The 21,843-nt window shown below is 37.3% G+C and overlaps 1 long non-coding RNA gene across 1 annotated transcript in view; it reads left to right on the forward strand.

The window, feature by feature from the left end:
- Positions 1-21,843, forward strand: part of LOC115500715 — a 58,689-nt gene that overhangs the window by 26,900 nt on the left and 9,946 nt on the right. Inside the window, exon 2 of the long non-coding RNA XR_003964622.1 lies at positions 17,267-17,446. This is a non-coding gene — a long non-coding RNA (uncharacterized LOC115500715). The remainder of the gene's footprint in view (positions 1-17,266; positions 17,447-21,843) is intronic.

Here is a 21,843-nt window from a genome sequence, read left to right on the forward strand (position 1 = left end):
ATGTAAGTTTTCGCTATATTTCACTATCTTATAAAGGTGTAAAGAACTGCATTTTCCAGAAGTCTGAATAGTAGATAATGGTATTGCTTTAAACCATATGTACTAAGCGTTTCAAAAGGAATAAATGTGGAGGCTAATTTGATGGTTCCCTTTTTTTTTCCAGAAATATTAGTATAGTTTCATGACTACTTATTAATAACTGGAAATCTTTATTTTTAATAAAGTACTTTCTTGTCATTTTAATTATGTACTTAAAAATTATCTGATGAACTTTCATTTTTAAATATATTGGTGGCACTAAAAGATTACACAGTAAAAATAATGATGTTAAACTGAAAAAAATGACTTAAGAACTGGATATGGGCAAAATATTAGCATTAACTGCACAACGTGGACTTGAAATGCTACTTTTCCACTGATGCTCCATTTGTAATGCATTTTCTTCTTCTCCCACCCAGTCTTCACTGGTTAGTAGGAAAAATTAAAACTTGAATTACAATATGTGTTTTGTTGACTTAAAAATGATCCCACCTATAACTGCTCTAGGGAACATATTAAACTAAAACAACATCTTCCAAATGTTAAAATTAACCCCAAATTAAAATTATGTATTTAGTTAAACATAGAAATGATAAAGAAAAACAAAACACAACAGGACTGCATGGAAGAGAAGAAGAATAATCTGTCTATTGATGTTGTGTCCACAAAACCCCTAATTTTCTTGTCTTGTCTAAGTACCTTATCAAAGATATCAATGTTCTTCTCATTCAAAGTGAGTAAAGTAAGTAAACACCTATATTTCTTTCCTCCCTTCATTAAGATTCACCAAAATGACTCTAAGACATATGAAGGGGGAAAAAACATAAATGATTCAAGAATGAGAACTTTCCATTCAACTTTATCATCAGATAAATTTTTAACAAGGATTTTTTTGAATTACACAGTAGTATGTAGTATATGTACCTTTTACAGTTAAACATAATGATACTGTAATATTTATTTATTTTAATTTATTAACACTAAAGCAGGGATTTAAAAATTAATAAATTATTTTGTACCAGGTGCTCATAATAATATGTGAACAGTAGAACGGAAATAATAAGTAAATAATTAATATCAATTATTAAACACCAAATATTAATAATATTTAATACTATTATATAATTATATATTATTATTATATAATAATAAATGTATTATTCAAATGGCTAGCTCATTTGAATCTTCTAATGTAAGAAATCAATGTTTTAGTCAATTCAGAAATGTTAGATAATTGAAAAGCAGACAACCAGTGTGACCTCATTATCTTGAGAAGGAAAAAAAAGAATTTGAGTTATTCTAGAGTATTATGTCTAGCTCAATTTAAGATAATTATTCTTCAGTTAAGTAAATTATTCATGAAACTATCATGATCATAGTTCTGAAAATTTGGGATATGTACAACAAATGTTCTAAATCACTCATAACCTGCTATGTATGCATTATTGCCTTGCTGAATTTATCTCCAGGATATTGTCTCTTGCTGATTGTGCCAGAGACTCTCAGTTGTCTCCCAAACTTACTTTCTTGCTACAGGAAATGACTCTCCACAACAGAGGTTTGAAAATATCAAATGTCTGTTTTCTCAGACTTCTTTGCAGCAAGGGTTTGTGACCCAGTCCCGGCCAATGAGGGCTGAGGGATAGTCTGATTAAGGAAAGGCAGTTGTGTTGTCTGGGAAATACTTTACTTCCTGTTAAAATAGAGATGTGTGAAAATTTGAAATGAGAAATGTTCAAGCATCTTACGATCAGGAGATGATGGCCAAGAGAAACTGACACAGCACTGACATTGTCAAACCAACATGTCTCTAGAAACAATATGTCTCTAATGAGGTATATACTTATATACTTACTGCATTGAGAAAAAAGAAGCACTTAGTTTACACCACTTTTATTCAGGTATTCTGTTACCTCCAGCCAAAAAACATTGTAAATGACATATGTTTATATATACAATTATGATCACAGTGTGTATCTTATTTTGTATCTTATTTTTGTCACATAATATTTTATTATCATTTTCTTATATTGATATATTCTCCTTAAAGCTGTTATTTAATGGCTATATAATGTAACATTGTATGAATATATCGTACTGAGAATTTCCATAGGCTTCACGAATATTATGGCAAATAAAATCGTATTAAGACTAATACCTTCAGTCCCAGTATTTTTGAACCCTCACTGCTTACATGAATGCTCTGTTTTATAAAGCATGGGCTTCAGTTTTCAGAAAACCCCCTGTAATTATCAGCAGTATTTAGGGTATAGTTTGTGTCTATGTATACTCTTTCTAAGGGGACAGTCCATAGTTCTTAGAACATTCGCAAAGAGAAACAATAAGGCTAAAAGTTTAAAAGTGAGCTGTTCTCTTATTCCTTAAGTCTCCTTAAAAGATAATGGAGTGCTTAAAAAATAACAACAATATTGTGTGAGGTATGTAACATGTGTACAAATAAAATACATGGCAAAAGCACAAGACCAGGAGAAAAATGGAAGTATGTAATTACGAGGCTCTTCTACTATATATGAAGAGGTATAATATCATTTGAAGTTACTCTCTGATTATAGATGTTTACTGTAAATTCTAATGCAATAACCAAACCAAATGAAGACCACCAAAGGAGATAAAATGCAATCATAAAAAATATCCTGTAATCTAAAAGAAGGCAGAAAAAGAAGAAAAGAGAAGCAAACAACAGATGTGACAAAGAAGGCAAACAGCAAGATAATAGGCTTACACCCGATCATATCAATATCCAGGTAAAATGGATATAACCTACTCACTCCAATTCAGTGATAGAAGCTATTAGAGTGAATAAAACAGGGAGACCCACTAATATGCTGCCTACAAGAAATTCGCTTTATATATAAAGACAAATAGATTAAAAATAAAAATGTGAGAAATGTTACACCATGTTAACATTAGTTTTAAAAAGATAGAATTGCCATATTAATATCAAGCAAAGTAGATTTCAGAGCAAAGTTACTCCATAATGACAAAATGGCAGTTCATCAAGAACACAAAACCATTCTAACCATTTATGCATTTGATACAGAGCTCCAAAATTCCTGTGGGCAGGGGGAAACTGGGAGACATAGGTAAACCCACAATTAAGGACAGAGATTTCAATACCCCACACTCTCAATAATTGATAGAACAACTAGACAGAAAATCAGTCTGGATATAGAAGATTTGAACAACCCCATCAACTGATTTGAACATTTGACATTTGTAGAATATTACATCCAACAACAGCAGACACATGGAATATTTACCAAACATATCAAAAGCAAATTTTAATACATTTAAAAGAATTTTGGTCATACATAGTATATTCTCTAATTACAATGGTCAGAGAACAATCATTAGCAGAAAGATCTCTTTAAAATCCCCAAAAACATAGAAACTAGTATGTTACTTCTTTTTTTTTTATTTTAAATTTTTTTTTAATTTATTTTTGCAACACAGAGAGACAGCATGAGCAGGGGAGGGGCAGAGATAGAGGGAGATACAGACTCCGAAGCAGGCTCCAGGCTCTGAGCTGTCAGCACAGAGCCTGATGCGGGGCTCGAACCCACAGACTGTGAGATTATGACCTGAGCTGATGTCGGACGCTTAACCAACTGAGCCACCCAGGCGCCCCAACTAGTATGTTATTTCTAAATAGCTAATTGAACAAAGAAGAAAGCAAAAAGAAAGTTAGAGAGTATTTTGAAATGAACATAAAACACTACAGGCCGAAATTTGTGAGATGCTGCTAACACAGTAATTTATAGCACGAAAGGGTTTATAGCACTAAACTTCAAAGGTTAGAAAAGAAGATTGTTCTCAAGTTAGTAACCTCATCTTCCAGCTTAAGAAACTACAAAATAAAATGAAACTAAAACCAAAGGAAACAAAAGAAAATACATAATAATTAACAGCAGAAATCAATAGAATATAAAACAAACAAACAAAATAGTAGAGAAAATCAGTGTAAACAAAAGATTGCCCTGTGAGAGAAGATCAATAAAATTGCTAAACTTCTATCCAAGCTGATCAGGGACAAAACAGAAATCACAAATTACTATCAACAGGAATGAGCGAGGCAGTATCACTAAAGAATCTTTAGATATTTAAATGAGAAAATAAATTATTACTAATATCTTTAGGCCAATATATTAGACAGCTTGGTTGAAATGAACCAATTCCTTAAAAGACACAACTACCAAAACTCATTCAAAAGGAAATACATGACCAGAATAGCCCATGTCTATTAAAGAAACTTAATTTGTAGTTAAAAACCTTTACATAGAGAAAACTCAAGGTCCAGGTGGTTTTACTGGTGAAGTCTAACAAATATTTGAGGAGCAAAAACGTTGCCAATTCTAAATAAACCCATCCAGAACATAGAATATCAAAGTATTCTATGGTTTTGGCATTTTCAGATTCTAAAATTGAAAAAAAAAATATATCAACTTCAAGAGAAGAATAAAATTATAGCCATTATCCCTTTTGAAAATTGATTTATACTCCTCAACAAAATATTAGCAAATAAAATCTAGCAATATATAAAAATGATAATATGTTACCAATAAGATTTATTCCTGAAATGCATGGCTGATTTAACAATTGAAAATGTTTTCTTTTACCCTACATAGCCCACTAAACTTTTTAAAGTTTAAATCTAAACTTTTTCTTTTTCTGACCTCATGAACTTTGCATACCGTGGAATCAGAATTATTTTCCATCCATCCGTCAACACTTGGCTATTATGGACCTATCGTTCTAGGTATGGATATAATTTACTATTGACTGATCACCTACTAGGTGATCTACGCCTACTAGGTGCACTACTAACAGTATTTTATTTAATATTCACTGGAAAACTAAAAGTGGAAAACTATTATGTCATAGGAGACAAAAATCAGGCCTAAGATGTTAATGAACTTACTTTCCCAGGATGTGAAAGCAACAGGGCAAGGATTTTAATCCTTTACAATTTGTAAATCCATGATCTTCCATGTCGTGGTGAACCTCTTATAACCTCCAAACACATATTTTTCATATTTCTTTGCATTCTCACCTACTGTTCCTTCTGTTTGGAAGGAATGTCTTCCCTTCTTCGTTTGGTTAACTTTTATTCAACCTTCAAGAAACAGCATGTATTTAGAGAAACAGATATTATCAGACACTACTAGTATCAGTGTACTTGCTGGATGACAATTGGAAAAAATGTAAGAAGCTGAAATGACTTTTTTTTCTACCAAAAGATTCATATATTTTAGTTTCTTCTAAGGAAAAGAAATTAAACTAGCGTGTAGAGAACACATGGAAAAATGGTTATTATAACATTACTATCTTACAATGCTTTCCAGAAACATGGAAATACGTAAGGTACTAGACAAAATAAAAACAAAATAAATCACAGCCAAGCTTAAAAAGAGAGAGAGAAAGAAAAGGAAGGGACAGAATAAAAGAGAGGGAAATTTCCTGGTGTCAAACCTGAAGAATATAGTCAAAGCAATACACCTATGTAACTGATGCCATGACAGAGCACAGGCGTATCAGACATGACACAGCTCCAGAACAGTGGGGAATGAGTTACTTGCCCTTAGATGAGACTAGGAGAGTACCTTTAAACCAGTGCAAGGAAAATGGTTAGAAACAAGTGTCCTGCAAACACGTCACAGCCCTGAAGGCAGTTGCAGTCATGTAAAGAGGCCTTGAAAACACAGTCACAACAGCCAGAGAAAGTTGCAAAGTGTCTTGCTGAGTCCTGAATTTTAAAATGATGAAAAACAAAATTATAGTAAAGTAATAGAAATCTAATAAAGGATAGAAATAAAGGAAAAAACAGGGAAAAAATGAAAAACAACCAAATAGAACTTTTAACATGAAAATATTGTCAGTGATGTTAAAACCACCATGGATGGACTAAACCAATTAATGATAAAATTTTAGCAATCTAAGACTACACAGAGCTTCTTAACTAGATAATGTGCATCTACCAAAAATCTACAGCAAGTTTAAATCAGCAGTGGAACATCTAGTGGGAAATATTAGTTACAAACTTAAGTTCATAATCAGGAGTCACAAGTCACAAATATTTGGAAGCACCTATGCCATAAAGGATGAAACAATAAAGCCAACAACCTGAATTTACACCTGCGGAAACAGAATTAATAGAATAATTAGAATGGGACTTTTAAATAAGTAAAATTGCTATCCTCAAAGAGAGTATTATACTATAAAAAATGAGCAGTTAGTTAAATATAAGCTACTTAATGTTTAAGAAAACAAATTAGCTACTTAATGTTTAAGAAAACACATTGTTTAAGAAAACAAACTGTGCCTGGGTGGCTCAGTTAGTTGAGATTCCAACTTCGCCTCAGGTCATGATCTCACGGTGGTTCATGAGTTAGAGCCCCGCATCGGGCTCACTGCTCTCAGGGCAGAGCCTGCTTCAGATCCTCTGTCCCTCCCACCCCCCTCTGCACTCCCAGCTTATGCTCATTCTCTTTCAAAAATACGTAAACATTTAAAAAATTAGAAGCAAATATTTTTGTCTTTGTATTTTATGTAAATATTTTATGTTTTAAACAAATGTTGCTTAACAAATAACAATTATTTTCCTGGACTAACAAGCTGCCATACTTATTCTATCTTCTATCTTTTACTCCTCTATGGTTTTTTTAAAGCCACTTTCAGCTTTGCAGAGTAGGAAATGAAGAGGGGAAATCATGAGGATATAGAAGAAGTAATAGAAATGAAGAACAAATCCAGCTCTCTTAGCTTTAGTAAGGAGACAATTAAAACCAAGAGTGAATAATTTATCCAAGGTCACATAGTCTCTTGTGGAGAGCAAGTGTTGGGATGAAAAAAAGGGGGAGAAAGAAAAGGAAAGCAGTAGAGAACGCCAATTTATCTCACTCTTCTCTCTACTATCCCAAACCAAGTTTCCAAAACTATAGGGGAATCCTTTCTATAATTCTTAAGTAGGGTGAGTTTCATGTGGGGGAGAGGTTGTACAATTTCCAGTTAAGAAAGACATTCTGATCTTTGTTAGGTATTGATTAAAGTGATTTTTTGGTTCTCACGGTTAAGTGCCATTTATATTACATTCAGTGATAAGGTCCCTATCACTACTCAGAATTTTTCCCAGTTCTATCACATCTGTTCTTCAGGATGGCAACACCTTTGCAGGATGTATAATGTTATACATGGAAAATCTGAGGCAATAAAAACATCATCAGTGTTAAGCCTATCCATTAAGGACCTCTTTAATTCTTACTTTGCTTTTTCTCTTTGACAGATGATGATAAGAAATGATATATTCAGCACCATATTCATAATGAAGGCCCACAGCTTGCAATCAGACACCAGAGAAAATCAGTTTATATTTGATGGCTTAGTGCCATCCTAGGATCACAAGTGATTATGAGGGTCAAAAAAAAAAGACGCCAAAGCTATTTCCCAACATGTCCAATTCTTTGTCTTTGTAAGATACAAGTACCATTCTTTTCATTTATTTGAACCTTATAACTTGTATGTAACACATATCTGCATGTAAAACCAAACAAAGATAACTTATATTCAATTTATGTCATAGTTTCTTGGGTTCTAAGATACCTGTGATACCATTTCTGACAAATTATAAACATTTTTCACTATAGTTCCAAATATATTTAGGAATTTGGGTTTTCTGAAGCCTGGTTCATAATTTTTATAAGCCATTAGATAGAATCTTCAACTTCCAGTCCATGTGAGCCTGGCAGGTAACAATGAGCAATGGAAGGAGTAATTATAGTAATAAATGGCATTTTTGGTCTTGAACTTCTTTATAAAACCTCATAGTTGATATCATAGTCTTTTGGAACAGCAAACCTGGGTCTTCCATTTAAATCTGTGTGATCTTGGCCAACACTTTAATTTGTTAAGCCCAGGTTCCATAATTTGTGGAGTGGGCATAATGGTAATAGTACCTACTTTGTAGTTGGTCTGTAAGGATCAAGAAAATAATGTATATATAATATTTGACAAGGTTTCTGGCTCACAGAAGGAACTTTATATAAAGTTTAGATGCTACATTATCACCATCATCATCACTCTAACTGCCTCATTGGAAAGTGGTTACTTCCAATAACAGGATTATGGAGCGTTCAGATGCCTTCCTCTTGGCAGCCATTATAAGCACGCTGCAAAAATGCATGCTCCTTTCCATCCACTTGACAGCCTCACAGATTTAGCTACTATTGCATGACAGTTGCTGATGACACTGGACCTCATGACTTTGCCAATTGCCACAACTGGAGCCTGCTAATGACACTCAGGTTACTGTCCAGTTGCCACCAATACCACTCACACTTACTTTGGCAGGCCTGCTCCACGTCTCCACTAGTGGTGCCCTTCTCACCAAGCTGCTTTCAGAAAAGTCTTGCTCTCTCAATTTTTAAACACTGTTACAGCCCTCCTGTTAGAGTCTGCCTTCCTTCACCTCCCATAACAATGATAAATGAGAAAATGTCTTTGTAAGCACATTGCTCAGAATCTAGCAAAAGAGAGGGACGTATTAACAACTGGCTATAAAACAATGTGATAAGTTTCATTTGCTATAATCTTACTTGCTTTTCTTTTCCTTTCACGTGATGTTTATGTTTCTGTCTTTCCAGTTCCCATGTCACAATGATAGGTCAGATCATAGGCTTAACTGTCTAATTGGCCTTCCTGTCTCCCTCCTCCTTTTCATCCAACACATCACTGTTAGATTAATCTTTGCAATGGACTGTTTGACACAAGAGATCTTTCACCAGTTGCTTAAGAAAAGGGGACTTTAAAGGAAATTGGACTCAAAAGGTTTTTAAACTAGTTGATATGATTAAATACCCACTGGTATGTGAGAGAGTGCGCTTATTACATCCCACCCTCACCTTATTATTTTTTTCTGAAACTTACAAAAACATTAAAGTGATGGACTCCTCCATCTGCTGAATGGTGCTCCTGAGCTATCCTCCACAACAGCTGGCTCACCAGGATGGACTGCTCAGTGACCAACTGAGATTTAGGCGGGTGGGCAAACTCCTCAGGCCTCCGACTTACAGTTGAAATGAGAAGGTTTCTCTCTTTAGCAAGCCCCTTCCCCAAACACATAGCCCAAGACCTTCCGTTTGTGCTGCTTATCAAACTATTGTCTTTTGGCCTAAACCCACTGTTTTATGCTAGGCTCTGTGATGCTAGTGCTTGGACTCCACAAAGAACATTTCTACATTTTACCTCCATGGTGAAGGCTCCTGTTCTCTGCCAATAGGGGTTACTAGAGAGATTCTGCTAGGTTGCTTTAAGAAGAGTCTTGGTCTCTTCTGTTTTGATTCCTATTCCTCTGAGCGTCATCCTAGCAATGATTCTTCATCCTGATAGTCACGATTCCTTCCTGTAGTAACAGCTGGATCTGGTTTGTAGATTTTCACACACTTGCAAAACCAGATTCATCATGGAACACTTCCTCCACCATGAAACAGCAAAACCAGCAGAATGACACCTCTTCTTCAGACATTTGGGTTTTAGGCTCATGGGGACCCTCTTCTATATAGTCTTGAGTCTCAACTCTATGGAACCCCTCTTCTAAATTTCATTGATTGAAACCACTTCCCTTCTTACCCTTTAGTTACTCATCCCTTAGTTGCTCAGTGACAGCATAGGATTCCCTTTTGGCCTGTAGATTTTCTAGTTAACAAGTTCCTACTGGGTTAGCAATTCTTTATATTAAATTTCTTTGTTTAGATAACTGGTACAGTTTCTGTTCCCTGGCTGGACTCCTTCCGATACACCATAATTAGACTATCCATCCGATGATTCTTTTTGCCTCCTCCCAATTTCTCCAGAAAATGTAGAGTGTATGTAAGGTAGAAGTAGGGATGGCAGGAGGCATAGCCTGTTCAGGAGCACCCCCACTGCACATCCAGTTACACCACACCCATGGACAACTTTCTGTTAGACGGAGAGACTTGGGGATACTACATGTGTTTTTTTGTCCCTCTGCCTGTAAATTTTATCAATGAACCTGCTTTGCACCTACACCATATTTCGTTTGTGGAGTTTGTCCCATCTCTGACCTAACAAACAGAAGCAGGTGCAGTATAGAAGATATCCAGAAAATGTTTAATAAATGGGTAAATTAAAATTCATTAGTTGTTTTAAGAGAGAAATTAAGATAAATTAAGATAGATAAATTAAGAAATTAAAAGAAATTAAGAGAGAAGTTAAGCTCATAAGTGTTTCAGACAAATAATTCAAACTTCTGTTGCTAATACCAGTTCCTTCTAAGAATCTTGATTAGATCATCCCCAAATGCAGTGACACCTTCTAATAGGCTCTGCATATATAAGTTAATGTGTTGCATTATCGAACTATTTTTTCTGATCTCCAGAAACATCCTTATTACACTCAAATACACCATGATTTTCTGATATTTTCTTCTTCCTTTTTTTTTTTTTTTTTTCTGTTTCAGGGTTGGTACCAGCACTAACTCAAGTAATACCTTCTGAATATTATGATTCCTGCTTTGCAAGATCCTTCTTCCAAGTTCTCAGATCAGTAAACCTATCCTCATTTAATTTTGTTTGCAAACCACATTTCTTCTTTGTCAGCTGGCTCCCTGTTAGGTTATTTCAACAGCTAAGATGACAAGAGAAGAAGTTTCCTTACTCCTGTTTGCTTGTCCCTCTCTGCATCTCCACAAGAGTTCTTCCCCTGGTAGTGACTGTTGGTTCTTGTCTCTCCCACACTCCCTGAAATAGACTCATGTAATCCCTCCAGAATACTAGCACCAGTTAGCAGGCACCCTTTCTTAGAATTCTGAATTCCAATTTCTGGGGCAGCCTCTTTTATGATCTTAAGATAGATGACCAGCACAGAGCACCAGCTAGATCACTCTCCCTCCACAGAGGTCTGAATTTTAACTCTGTAGGATCTTTCCTCCATTTTGTTGAGGTACTATCACCAGCTAAGTAACCCACTCTGCTCAAAAGTCCTGCTCCTAGCTCTGCAATGTACTTTCTCCGAGCTCCCAAGGTACACACCCAGCCAGGCAATATCTCCTTAGCATTTTGAGTCCCAGCAATTTGGGGTCCCTTCTCTAAGCTTTAAGATTCTAATAATTGGGATGCCTGGGTGGCTCAAACAACTAAGTGTCTGACTTCAGCTCAGGTCATGATCTTGTAGTTTGTGAGTTTGAGCCCCGGATCAGGCTCTCTGCTGTCAGAGAGCATCAGATCCCACTTAGGATCCTTGGTTCCCTCTCTCTCTGTGCCTTCCCTGCTCATTCTCTCTCTCTCTCTCTCTCTCTCTCTCTCTCTCTCTCAAACATAAATAAACATTAAAAAATTTTTTAAAAAGATTCTAATAACTCAACCTCTGTGTAACCTCTGTAATATTTCTCTTCTGTATTGTTTGTCCTCCAACATTCTAAACTTGCTGTTTAGCCAACATTCTATATTAATATTTCTCTCTTAAATGAACTATGTTGAAATATGCTTTTCCATCTGGATCCTGACTGATATAGTCACATTCTTGGTACAAAATAATGACACCAATATTGCCACAGCTAACTGACAGAGGATGAGTGCTGGTCCCAAGAACTCAGGCCACAAAGCCAGACTACCTTGTTCCATATCCCAAGTCTAAGTCTTGCTAGCTTTGTCAGGTTGAGTAAGTTACTTAAGCTCCCTGTGCTTTTCTTCATTTATTTTAATAAGATAATTATGATACCTTCATAAAGTTGTGAGAATTAAGTGAATTGATACATGTAAAACACTTAGAATAATGATTATCAGTAAGTATTAGCTACTATATTATATATTGTATATCTACCCTTCTAGGTTCTTGGCTAGAACCCCCATCCCACCGTGGAATAAGGGACAGATTAATGGGAGAAAAATAGAAGTTTAATAACCTTATACCTTCAGTATACATGGGAGATACCCAGGAAAACTAAGTAACTCTCCAAAATGGTCCAACCTACCACCTTAAATACGATCTTCAGCTAAGGACAAAAGATGTGGGGGGGGGGCGGTGGCGAGAGAGAGAGAGAGAGAGAGAGAGAGAGAGAGAGAGAAAGGCCAATCATGAGAAGTTATCAGGAAAGGCACAGTAAACAAGGATAAAGTTATGGAGATTTCAGTTCTTGCCTTCTCAGTTGAGAAGTTTCTAAAGGTTTGGTCATGCTTTTCTTCCTGGTACAGAGAGAGAGAGAGAGATCCATACAAATGGATGTTTCCCTTATCAATGTAAATGTCTCTTACAAAAGGGTAGCCTCTGGTTGGTTTTCTAAGCTTCTCTAGTGTCTGCCGTTTTAAAAAATAACCAGCTCAAAATAATCCTTGTGCCAAAGAAGCATGTTTTGGGGTGGTATATTTTGCTCTCCTTTAATATATTATTAAAATATTTCTTTATAAAGAGTATGAGTTATGAAAAAAAGAATATGAGTTATAGTAAACATCACTTGGTGAGTAGTGGTGTATACAAAAGCAGGAGAATGAGAATAGCAGAAACAAAGGAGTTGAGTCAATACTGTAGTCAGGGTTGGGTATACAGATTGCTTTCAGACCATTAGACCTACAGCATCCTGAATGCAAATGAAATCTGCTACCCATCCTCGTGTCTCTGCATTTTCCTGTCCTATCTTCAAAGAACTTATAATCAATTATACTACAGCGTGGTAACTGCTGGAATAGAAAAATGTGGAGATTTATAGGGTCACAGAAGAAAGGCTGGAGAATATTCCCTGAAGTTATGATGTAGAAAGGGAAACTCAGTGAAGAAAGGGGGAGGAGCATATGCAAAGACATAGCTCAAGAGAGCACAGTCTTTTAGATAAGTGAAAACAGTTATCCTGCACCACAGGATATGTGTGGGATGTGGGAGAAAATAAAGCTGGAGATGTAGACAGATGCCAGATTATCCCGAGTCATGGTTACAAAGCTAAGGAGATTGAAAACTGCAGGGAGTCCTCAATTTAGTCCCTTTCCCATTATCATGGTAAGGCTGAGACAATGCTATGTGTTTTACACACCTTTTCATTTTCCTCCTGTGTACACAGGAAACTACATTTCCCAGCTCTCCTTTTTAGAGCTAGATGTGACTGACTGACTGGGTTCAGACCAGTGGAATGTAGGCCAAAGTGGTATACAATACAGGTGACCCTTGAACAACCATGGGTTTGAAATCTATGGGTCCACTTATATGTGGATTTTTTTTTTCAAAAAGTATATGTAAAGTATTGTAAATATATTTTCTCTTATGATTTTTAAATAACCTTTTCTCTAGCTTACTTTGTTGTAAGAATATAGTATATAATATATATAGCATACCAAATGTGTGTTAATGAACTGTTTATATTATCAATAAGGATTCTGGTCAACAGTAGGCTATCAGTAGTTAATTTTGGGGGGAGTCAAAAGTTATATGTGGATTTTTGGCTGTATGGGGGTCAGTGCCCCTAACCCCTACATTGCTCAAGAGTCAAATGTACTTAAAAACCCAGGGGTTACTGCTACCCAGGGGCAGGAAAATCTCTTAACTCCCTGTTGCAAGAAAAATTCAGCTGCCCCTGAGTGTGAAGAAGTTAGAGAATCTGACTCCTCTCCATCCATCCTCCACTGATCCTAGGAAAAACCATCTTTTGCTGGGAGGGACTCAGGAAATAAATGTATGCCCAGGATCCTGCACTGATACAAAAGTATGTCTAAGGCTGCTGGGGAGGGGCAGGAAATTTATGCTTGCTAACTACCCCACTCATAGAAGACAGTTAGGCTGTCATAGATAAGAAGGAGGGGCACCAGGTGGCTCAGTTAAATTGTCTGACTTTGGCTCAGGTCAGGATCTCACGGCTTGTGAGTTCGAACTCTGCGTCCGGCTCTGTGCTGACAGCTCAGAGCCTGGAGCCTGCTTCAGATTCTGTGTCTCCCTCTCTCTCAGCCCCGCCCCTGCTCTCTCTCTCTCTCTCTCTCTCTCTCTCAAAAATAACAGCCCCGCCCCTGCTGTCTCTCTCTCTCTCTCTCTCTCTCAAAAATAACAGCCCCGCCCCTGCTCGCTCTCTCTCTCTCTCTCTCTCTCTCTCTCAAAAATAAATAGACATTAAAAAAAACAAAAGAAGGAAATCTGCATGCTCTCTAGACTCTGTGCTGTGTGGAGGGAGCTATAGACTGAATTCCTATGTTAAAGTCCTAATCCCCTGTGTGAGAGAATTTGGAAGTGGGGCCTTTGGGAGTGATTAGATCCTGAGGGTAGAGTGCTCATGAATGGAACGAGCACCCATATAAAGAGACCTCAGAGGGGCGCCTGGGTGGCGCAGTCGGTTAAGCGTCCGACTTCAGCCAGGTCACGATCTCGCGGTCCGGGAGTTCGAGCCCCGCATCGGGCTCTGGGCTGATGGCTCAGAGCCTGGAGCCTGTTTCCAATTCTGTGTCTCCCTCTCTCTCTGCCCCTCCCCCGTTCATGCTCTGTCTCTCTCTGTCCCAAAAATAAATAAACGTTGGAAAAAAAAAAAAAAGAGACCTCAGAGCGCTTCTTCACCCAGACCCCGAGGTGAGGACATAGTGAAAAGACAGCCATCTGTGAAACAGGAAGCAATTCCTGACCAGACACTGAACCTGCCAGCACCTGGATCTTGGGCTTCCAGCCTCCCGAACTGTAAGAAATAAATATTTGTCATCTATTAGCCACCCACCCTATAGTATTCTGTTTAGCCACCTGAAGTGACTAAGATGGAGGAAGCTGTCTGCCACTGGAAGTCGACGAACTAGAACGCTGCAAAAGCCCCACCCGGCAGGCTCCGGTGCAAGCCCCTTAGAACACTGAGGATGGAGGACAGGTAGAACACCTCTTCCTCCATAGAGCCGTACATTTGTGCCTGAGTGACAGGCAACAACAACCTCTGCCTTTGGAGGGCACGAGCAAGGAGAGAAATATGTGACACGGGTGTGCAGGGGCTCCTGAAAGCGGTCCGAAGAGCAGGAACACAGAAAAACTTTTTGGCAATCACGGTCCTTACACTAAACACGGGGCGTAGGTGTCTACTACTGGAATAATTTGAAGCCTGTTCAACAAATTCTAAGTAAACTACTGACCGCCTTGAGTCAGACCCACATCAACGGCCTGATGAAAGGACAGATGAACAATTTCTGAACATAAAGATTATTGACCTTGGTTCCTACTGTTCATTTATAGGAATTCAGTTTTAAGAAGTGAGGCCCAAAAAGCAAGAAAATATAAAACATTTCCAAGACATAAAGAAATCAACAGAACCAGGAGCGCCTGGATGGCTCAGTGGGTTGAACGTCTAACTCAATTTTGGCTCAGGTCATGGTCCCACACTCGTGGGATCGAGCCCCGTGTCAGGCTCCGTGCTAGGTGTAGAGCCCACTTGAGATCTCTCTCTCTATCTCTCTCTCTCTTCTCTGTCTCCCTCTGCCCCTCTCCCCTGCTTGAACCTCTCTCTCTTTAAAATAAAAATAAATTTAAAAAATTTTAAGTAAGTCAACAGAACCAGACTTAGATGTTAGAACTATCAGAGGAAAAATTTCAAGTGACTGTGCTGCTATCATTACAGAGGGCCCACCTGGCTAATCCAGAATAATCTCCCCATTTGAAAATCCTCAACTTAATTACATCAAAGTCCCTTCCACCAAGTAAGGTTACATATTTATAGATTCCAGGGATTAGAATGGAACTTCTGAAGGCAGGTAAGGGAGGCATTATTTTGCCTAATACACCTAGACTCAAAAATTTCAAGCAAACTATTTCTTTAATTGCATTACATTTTCTCATCTTCCTCTTGTTTGCAGCTCTCTCTCTCTTCTTTTCTCTCTTTCCTTTCCTCCCCCACCCCCACCCCTCTCCCTAAGTGTTCTTCCTCTAAAATCTCTCTTGTTCTTCCTCTCCTCTTTCTACTTCTTCAGCCACTAGGAATATAGTTTCTTTTTATTTGTAGGTTCCCCTTCCCTGTATTTCATGTCTTACTTTTAGCTACATGAATTCTTTTATTTATTTATTTTTGTTACTTTTTTCAACATTTATTTATTTTTGAGAGACAGAGCATGAGCAGGGGAGGGGCAGAGAGAGAGGGAGACACAGAATCTGAAGCAGGCTCCAGGCTCTGAGCTGTCAGCACAGAACCTGACACGGGGCTTTAACCCACAAACCATGAGATCATGATCTGAGCCGAAGTCAGACACTTAACCAACTGAGCCACCCAGGCGCCCCTACACGAATTCTTTTAAATCACTGACCAATTCATCTCTCACTCATATAAAATCTTCTACTGACTTCCTACTGCCCTCAAGATGAAGTTCCTTAGCAGAGTCCTTTTATAACCTGCCCTTTTCTACCACCTTTGCCTCCTTTACTGGCCCTAATTACTCCTGTCTGTGTGCATTTAATGTTCCACTTACTTGATCCTGCTAGTGGGATTCCTGAACACGCCACACTGCTTTGCATGTGAGCTTCTGTGCTTTCTGCTTTTTTCTATTTGAGGTGCCCATCGTCTCCTGGGCTATTCTTCAAAAGCCAGTGCTGACTTGACCTTTGACCAGAAGCGCCTCCCCGCCTGACTTTCTAACAGAGATAACCCTCTTTCCCGTGGTCATCTCTCAGTTTATCTTTTATATATCCTCTTATTGTATGTATAATTCTAAGTATTAATTTACTTATATATGTTTTCTTTTCTACCCTTTGAGCATCTAGAGATCAGGAAGCATCCATTCATTATCAGTATGTGGCCAGAACCCAGCACAGTGCCTAACAGTTAAAAGGTGCTCAATAAATATCTGCACCTATTATTAGCACCTTTTCAAGATCCATTTTTTAACACCACTCAGTATTTGAGATTTAACCTTTAACAAGTATCTCAGTATGAATCTCTGTGTCTGGTTTTAGAGAGTAAGATAATTCTCATATAATTAAGACTTCCTTAAAAAAATATTTCCCTTGATGGTAAAATGAATTCTTTCTTTACTCACTTTGTCCTATGATTTTGTCCTATGATTTTGAAGCCAGTGTTCTCATAATAATAGGACTGGATTGATTTATATATCCTGGATGTCAGTCTATTTCTCCTGATTAGATAAAATTGGTAAGCAGGTCAGGAATTTGTAGGCCAAGTGATAAACACTTTGGGGGGGAAGTTATAACCAGTATTTATTTATTTTTCTGTTCTTTACAATGTAATTTCCTCTTCTGTTTTCAGCATCAGGTATTTCTGGAAATCAGAAGACAGTTCCCATAAAACCTGGAAATTGGGAAAATATAGAGCCTATAGAATATGATACACAATATCACTATAATATTTTAAAGCAAGCAAAATATGGATGAAGTGAACACTGACAACAGAATTGAATGGAGAATGAGCTCAGGACATATAGCAGAGGTAAGCAGAGAATGTGTTGTAAAGTGGAAAGGAAAAGTCCTGATTTTGTTAAAAAAAATTAGAGTTCATAAAAATAAGCATAATAGCCCCTTAAAGCAAACAAACACAAAAGAAAAGAATCGGTAGAAATTTCTAAATGTTTCCTTATACTGCTTCTTTCTTCCTGATTCATGTCCCAGTCACAGGCACACAGGCATATAGTAAAAAAAAAAAAAAAAAAAAAAAAAAAAAACAAAACACCATTATTTTCCTTCCACTGCCCATTCAGACCCACTCTGTAGGTTTATTTGCTCTACTACTCAGATGAAATTGAGAGGAAATCCTATGACTTTTTGGTCACTCTTAGGTAGTAAAAGGTCCTCCGATCACCTCTTGTCACAAAAGGAAAGTCTCGTTTCAGCAATTAAAATGTCTAGTCCGTGTAAAATCAAACTTCATCTGAGTCAGAGCTTCTCCTCACCCCAAGCTGGCCTGCTATAGGTTGTTACCTGAAGGGGGAAAAGGGCCTTGTGGGTTCCTTCTCTATTTCCTCTATTTCTTTGCAAGTCCTTCATAGGTGGTCTAACTTTAGAATATGGCAAATATTGTCTTGGGGCTTTAGCCAAAACAGAGTCAGAAATAGTTCAGTTTTAACATCCTGTTGCATATCCTTGGTAGCACAACTAAAACACACGATTTTCATACGGCTTTCAACTCCATATATTGCAAGTTGAGATGGAGAATTCAAGAGCAGGCACTAGAATAATAAAGTAGGCACGTTTACACTCCTTGCAGGAAATACCTAACCCCACATGTCACAATCAACTGTAGTGTTTCCTAAACTTTCCCACCAACTTACCCTGAATCACGGAGAGAGAAGACAGACCTCTGTATGTTATGAGGTCTTAGTCTAAAGAGGCACTTTTATTTATGGTATTTCTAAAGAGATGTGTGTTTTACTAATTAAAGCACACAAACTTTGTATTCTATACCATAATGTCTCTGCTTATTTTAGCATAAAAAGTTTTCATTTTTTTCTAACATTTTCTTAAAATTGTTTCACTGGAGGTATACACCACATTTAACCTCTAATTCCGGTTAAATTCTAGCAAAATGTCATATTCCCCAGTTTGATAATCATGAAACCTATGGAAGTAATGGTATTCATGTAATTCTAAAGAATGCTTTCAGATTTAGATTTTCTTGTGTTCCCCTTATTAATATTAATATCAATGGCCATTCAAGCTGTTTTCAGCAGAGGACTTTAAATTCCTCCTCAGGAGTGAGCAAACATTTGTTTGCAGTAAACATATTACTCAAGTAAATACCTGGACCCTTTTACAGACCTTGTTTTTTTCCTTCTAACATATCCCATTACAGTATTTGATTAGTCTCCAATTTTGGGAAGCACTCAATTTAAAACAGAAATAAGAATATCTTTGGAAAGGGAAAGGAAACTTTAGAAATATTACTTGCTTTACTAGGTCAAAAGAAAATTGTTCCTGCAAGAGAACCAAGCTAAAAGTAGTACTGAGTGAGAGTACACTTACAAACATATTTCATGTCAGTTGTCCTGCTATTCCTATTGTGGATTCACTTACCTACCAGAGGTGTCTATAGTTTTTCTACCTATAACTCCAACTATCATGGGAACAGGGGACTCCTTGAACAACTCTATATGCTCAAGCTGATACTCTGGTGAGACAGATATTCAAAGATAAGTAGAAATTATTCAGCTCTATTTCAGTTCCACAAAAAAAAAAAAAAAAAGTACTAACTTCTGTCATTCCGAGATAAATAGCCCTGAAGAATTATTGATGAAGTTAATACCACACGAGGAAGTAAATGCTGTATGACTTAGCTGCAAATGTAGATAGAGTCAAAGAGGAAGAACAATAAGCTAGCTTGCTGGTTCTATGTTCAAAAAAGCAACAAACTTCAAAATTCATGAGATTAAGCCTGGAACTAGTGATATTGGTAGTTTATCATAGTGAAAAGTGAACTCAAAGTCTAGAACAATATTCAAAGTTTGAATCTCAGAACTTTCTGTATCAGGATCACAAGTGAAGATGGGGTTAACCACCTTGTTCAAATGCAGATTCTAGGCCTTACACTAGACATACTGAATAAAAATTTGAGAGTTGAAAACTGCCCCCAGAGGTCCTTTTTGATATTGAAGCTTGAGAATAATTAGCTTAGGATATAATGGATGATTAATGTGATGAGGGGGAACTAGTAGTAATAGTATAAAAAATAAATAGTTTACAATTCTGAAATCTATAAAGCTCTGAAAACCAAAAACCTTTGCTTTATTTCCTTAATTATTTTGTTGTTTGTTTTGTAATATATTTAGAGATAATTCCTAGCATTATCTCTATGTATTTTTGGCAAAAATTTGTGCAATCGTGTATATGTTTATGTTAGATCATGTATAGCCTCTATTTATCCTACTTTGCATGCATGTTTGGATTTTACTGTATGGTCACTGTGGAGTGCCCCAAATGGGGTTGGTATATGATATAAGGTAGAATGCACCCTATTCTGAATTCAGAATCGCATTTGACCCAAAGAATTACGATAGGGGAATGGGTACCTCCAGTTGTTCAAAGACTTTCTTTCCTTTCCTTTTTTTTTTTTTTTTAAATTAGTTTATTTATTTTGAGAGAGACAGAGAGAGAACAAACCAGGGAGGGGCAGAGAGAGAGGTAGAATCTCAAACAGGCTCCTTGCTGTCAGCACAGAGCCGGACGCAGGGCTCGAACTCACCAGCCGTGAGATGGTGCCTGAGCTAAAATCAAGAGTAGGCCACTTAACGGAGTGAGCCACCCAAGTGCCCCAAGACTTTTTAGTTACAAGAAAACACTGCACCTAAATGAGCCTGAACCTACAGCAAATACTAAAGGGAAAATTTTTGAAAGGCAAAGGAGAGAGGGAGAAGGAGATATGGGGAGAGCCTTTGGGCTACAGTCAGTTCTGACACCTCTGGATGGAGAGCAGGGAGGAAGGAGGTGGGAGTGGGGTGTGCTCCAGATTGCAGAGCATCTCTGAGAAGTCTCAGTCAAGGCAATGTGGAGTCCCTGACCAAAATCGTCCACCAGAGTATTCTTGCTTTGGACAGAAATGGCCTGCCTCTGGTGCCCCTGCCATGCTTATTCATTAGCTAGGAGTAGCCTGGGCATTAGTGTGGCCTCAACATGAATATCTGTACAGATCTGAAGCTACAGCAGCTAGTCTCACAGCAGATTTTCTTTAATAAAATCTGGGTGGTGTACCTCAGTGGCCTCCACAATTCCTGCCTTACCAGATGGAGCAGAGCAGCCCAGAAGCCAGGAGCTTCACTTAGGATTGGAATATTGCAGCAAAATATACTTTGTTGTGTAAACTTCTGTTTTATTGAGTCTTTTTGTCTCAGACTCTAACTGTATGCTAGTCATTGCAGTTCACATTTCTAATGGTCTTTACCCATATATATTTGTCAAACCATTTGTCCTCGTTTAGGATTTGGAAAATATGATTACGATAGGTTAAATTTTTTCTTCTTTTTTTGACCTATGATAGGCAGCCCTGAGGAGAAAAGCTATCAAAGGAACTGTTGGGCTCTAGATCTTCTGGAGAAACCTTGAAACATTTGACTCTCTGCTCCAATTCACATCCTGCTCAGTCCATTGCTGTTGAGGTCAAAACTGTCTTGGTTAACAAGGACCATAGCCAAATGGCCCTGTCCTCTGCCTCTCTGACTATCTCCTGAGAGAAGCCTGACCTGGAAGAACCTATTTGGTTGCTATAAACCAACATTAGTAAACAAAAGTAGATTCTGTAAAATTTGTTACTAACTCTACCAATTTGGGTGTTTTGCTATCTTCAGAACCCAGCTTGGTCTTTTCATTTATAACCAGATAATGTGGAATTTTCCAGATAAGTCTTATGAGATACTGATAAAGGCCATTGTTTGACAAGAATAGAAGGATAAATTAGGACTCTGTGCTGACCTCTGTTGATAAAATACATAGAAAATCTGTTATGTTTTTGCCACGTCCTTTCATAGAATAGACATTTATAGGGCCAATTTTTCCTTTCTTTTCCTTTCTTTTCCTTTCTTTTCCTTTCTTTTCCTTTCTTTTTCCTTTCCTTTCCTTTCCTTTCCTTTCCTTTCCTTTCCTTTCCTCTCCTTTTTTTTCCTTTTCTTTTCTCTTCTCTTCTCTTTTTTCTTTTCTCTTTTCTCTTTTCTTTTTCTTTTCTTTTCTTTTCTTTTCTTTATAAACTGTCTTGTTAATAGTGTTTAAGTTCAGCCTTGCTTTTCCTTGTTTCTTTGCTGTTTCAATATAGTGATCACCTTGAAAATCAAATATAAAAAATTCCTAAGAACTTAAGTGTCTGTTATTCTGATTTCCATGGGGGCTCCATGGGTTTCAGGTATA

The sequence above is a fragment of the Lynx canadensis genome, chromosome A2 (assembly GCF_007474595.2).
Source record: "Lynx canadensis isolate LIC74 chromosome A2, mLynCan4.pri.v2, whole genome shotgun sequence".
Taxonomy (NCBI): Eukaryota; Metazoa; Chordata; class Mammalia; order Carnivora; family Felidae; genus Lynx; species Lynx canadensis.